Here is a 4165-nt window from a genome sequence, read left to right as displayed (position 1 = left end):
TTTAAAAACACTATTTTAATAACTGGTTGCAACAACTCCACTAAAAAGTTACCTTTAAGGCACACAGACCCGCTACAGATGAGGCTTGAGACAATCTCACAATGTAACAATTTTTATTTATTCCACAATTGTTTGTTAATCAAAAATACTAGTCTAAAACCACTCGCATTAAAAGTCAGTGCTAGCTCAACTCGGGGATGGGAGTGCAATTCGGGGTAGTGTCCTAAAAGAAAAGAAACACAGCAAACGAAACAAGGCAAAAACAAAAGAAAATCGTGCACCAAACCAAAGGAGTACCACCACCCGGAAAGTCCACCACCAACACCACGAGCTGGCCGTTCCTGTCAAAAAAATAAAATAAAGAAGAGAGACATTCAAATTACAGACAATACAATTATGCAGGTCAGCCCACAATCAATCAAGCAGCAATAGTCCAAATTAAGAGTCCGTCTGGGGAGAAACCGATCCGCTGTAGCAGACGCCACTCAGAGCGGCAGTAGAAAGATAGTCCGAGCTGATCACCAATCAGCCCAAATCAGCCACACTGGACGAGTGGTAGGAGCCAGCTTTACGCCGACCAGGACGGCGAGCATGAAGCCAGCAAACAGGACGACAGGTAGGCAGTCGACAGATTATCCAGCTGACAGGCGGACCGCCAGTCGGGGACAACCAGAACAGCGGGCAAACAGCCAGCCAAGGACAAACAGCAGCGGCTATCAAAAATAAATGTTAGAAATGGAATCTAAAAGCATCCAAAACTCCAGCACTTCACTTACCACTGAGCTCTTTATGTAGTGCCTCTAACAGGAAGGAGGAAACATGGAGCTTGTACAGGCGGCCTGGATATACAACAAAAAGCTGAGCTAAAGCTAAGCTAACAAATGTCAGGTGTGGGAAGATTCTTACCAGAAGGACGATTGATCGGCGGCGATCAGAGCGTCGTTAAGCGCATTGTTTGCGTGCATGCATTCATTTGCGGCTGTTATACAGAAAATGTAAATAAATCACAAGTAATAAGCTTGCTTGAGAGAGGTGAAGCCTGCCTTACTTAGCGTGCAGCACCAACAAACGCCAAGGTCTGAACCGGAAGGAAAACAACGTCATGTCAACCAGGTGAGGAAGGACCCTTTATATACAGGCAACCAGCACCACAACCAATTAAATTCAGGCACTTGTGTAGTGCGTTCAAAGGCCACAGGGCATACTGCCACATTCCACCCCCCCAAACTGCATCGGCGCCCCGACGATGATCCCACTTAACACCAAGGTCGAAATACAGCAGACATGGTACTAGATGAAGGCGTTTCTCTTACTGCTGGTCTTGGAAGATGATGGAGATTATGATGCTGGCCAGCAGTTGATCGTGCCGATTTACGCAGACACCTCGCTGGGCCCAGACTCTGCTGCCGGTACAACTGCTAATGAGGTAGGTTGATTCACGGTCACACCAGAGGGAGCCACAGCAGCAGGAGAAGGAGCCACAGCAGGTCCTGAAACCCTAGGAACAGCATCTGAAGCCACAGCAGGAGGTGAGGCAGGCAGTACCTGCTCCTGAGGCCATGGCCTCAAGAACAAATCACCCTCCAAAGACAGCTCGCCCTCTGAAATGGAGTGATGTTCAGAAGGTGCACCTTCAACAGGAACTGAATTAGGTGCATCAGCAATCAGGACCTTCAGCAAAGAGCGATGTACCCTCCTTACCCTGGTCTGGTCATGAACTGGTGCCACTGAATACACTACACATATAACCACATGTGTCACTGAACTCCACAAATCCTGAGTTTTCTGACGACCTTTACTCCCCAAATTTCGGATCAACACAAACTGGCCCTCCTTAAGAGGAGCTTCTCTGATGTTTTTATCATGATTAGCTTTTCTGCGTCCTGCAGAAGTCCTCAGTTTTTCTCTAGCACCCTCAAATGCTATATGCAAGCGAGTCTGATGTTCTTTGACCCACTCATGAACAGTTCCTGCAACTGGGTTTTGAACTCTTCCCAACAAAAAGTCAACTGGAAGACGTGGTTCTTGACCGAATATTAGAAAAAATGGTGACTCACCAGTTGATTGATGAGGGGTGGTGTTATTTGCATAAAGCAACTGGGGCAAACAGACACTCCAGTCTCGTTTCCGGGACGTGGGCAAAGTTCTCAACAAGTTGTGAAGCGTTCTATTAAAACGTTCGCATTGCCCGTTACCAGCTGGATGGTAAGGTGTGGTACGAGATTTAATGATGCCATACAGACTACAAAGCTGCTGGATCAGAGTGCTTTCAAAGTTGCGGCCCTGGTCTGAATGGATGCGTGCTGGTACTCCAAATTTTGCAAACCATTCAGTGACCAGGACCTGTGCTACAGTGGAGGCGCGCTGATCCCTGGTTGGGACTGCCAATGTATATTTGGAAAACACATCAGTCATCACCAATACATTTTCTAGCCCAGATGGAGTTGGCTCTAACAAAGTAAAATCAATTGCCAAAATTTCATTTGGTTTTGACGCAAGCAAATGGCCCATGAAGCCACGAGCAGGTGGCTGGTTATCCTTAGCAACCTGGCACCGCTCGCAGGTTTTACACCAATCTGCAACCTCTTGTGACATACCTGGCCAATAGCAGCGAGACCGTAGCAACGCCAAGGTCCTTTCCACCCCCTGGTGCCCATGCTCCTGATGGACCTGAGTCATGATGTCCTTGGTCAGGGACTTCGGCAGGAGAAGTTGGTGCACTTCCCCACCACCATCTGGGCGAAACACTCGCCGATACATTAGACCATCCAACTCAGCCAGGCGATCCCACTGGTTGAGCAATGCAAGAGCAGATTGTGAAAGCCTTTGCCGCATAAACAAGGACTGGAGCAGATGTAAGCTTGGTTTTAATAGCCTCAAAACTCTGTTGACATTCCTCAGTCCAGGCTCCGACAATACTCTGGGCAGCCTTCTTTTTAGACTCTTTACTAGTAAACTCTGCTGCTCTACGATGCAAAGGGGCAGCCATCTTAGCAAACCCTTCTACAAACCTATGGTAGTAGCTAGCGAATCCCAAAAAGGAACGCAACTCAGTGGCCATGATGGGCACAGGCCAATTTGCTACCACCTCAATTGTAGCGGGGTCAGTGGCTACTCTCTGGTCAGAAATTACATGACCCAGGTAGTTCACCTTCTGCTGGAAAAAGCGGCACTTACTGAGCTTAGCTTTAAGGCCCTCTTTGTGAAGCCGTCCTAACACCACGTCCAACCTCTGAAGATGTTGCTGCACAGAGGATGAAAACACAACAATGTCATCTAAATACAGCAAGAGGGATTGGCATTGCTGGTCACCAAAAATGCGCAGCATCAAGCGTTGGAATGTGCTCGGAGCATTGCATAGGCCGAAAGGCATGCGATTCCACGCAAAAAGCTCAAACGGTGTACAAAAAGCGGTTTTATGGCGATCGCTTGCTGTGACCGGAACCTGATTATACCCACTGGCCAAGTCCATAGTGGAAAACCACCGGGCCCCTGTCAAAGCATCAAGGGACTCCTCGATACAAGGGAGTGGAAAAGCGTCCTTCCGTGTCTTGATGTTTAAGTTGACGATTATCAACACAGAGCCTAATACTACCATCCTTTTTGCGAACAATCACAATTGGTGACGCATAGGGGCTGGAGCTTTCCCTGATGACATTTGCTGCCAAAAGCTGATTTATGTGCTCCTTCACAAGTTCATACTCCGGTGGAGGAATTTGACGGTATCGCTGCCGAACAGGAGCGTCATCAAGAAGGGGAATGTCATGGCTAATCAGGTTGGTGCAACCCAAGTCCTGATCATTAGTGGCAAACACATAAGTGTATTTACCCAACAGGGCTCACACCCGACCCTGTTCCTCCTCTGACAAAGATGATAAATCAATAGTCTTGATCCCATCTGAGGCAGGAGCAGCAGCTGTTTGGGAAGACACATTTACAAAGAATGGGACTTCAGTTACGCCTGCTGGGAGACTCACCACACCAACACTATTTAAAGTTCCCACAGTGCTACGAGGATAAAGCAATACATCCGTGTTGCCCACATTTACCACTGGGACATAAGCAGTCCCCCGAACAACCTGAACTAAAGCACGAGATGCTAACAAACCAGCTGGTAAGCCAGACTCTGACGGTTCAAACAAGACAGTGGTGCCTGAGTATTGCT

General features: G+C 47.9%; 1 long non-coding RNA gene across 1 annotated transcript; it reads right to left on the bottom strand.

Moving 5' to 3' along the window:
* Window positions 1–98: 98 nt before the first annotated feature.
* LOC106964995 (uncharacterized) lies at window positions 99–967 on the bottom strand. The gene is made up of 3 exons (XR_001428535.1): window positions 907–967; window positions 777–839; window positions 99–341 (listed from the first exon to the last, which is right to left on the bottom strand). It is a non-coding gene; the product is annotated as an uncharacterized LOC106964995 (long non-coding RNA).
* Window positions 968–4165: the final 3198 nt, after the last annotated feature.

This window comes from Poecilia latipinna, unplaced genomic scaffold, assembly GCF_001443285.1.
Source record: "Poecilia latipinna isolate Pla-1442-1.1 unplaced genomic scaffold, P_latipinna-1.0 Scaffold1748, whole genome shotgun sequence".
In the NCBI taxonomy this organism is placed as follows: domain Eukaryota; kingdom Metazoa; phylum Chordata; class Actinopteri; order Cyprinodontiformes; family Poeciliidae; genus Poecilia; species Poecilia latipinna.
The sequence above is the reverse complement of the archived record's forward strand: the minus strand, read 5'-3'. Positions and strand labels throughout refer to the sequence as shown.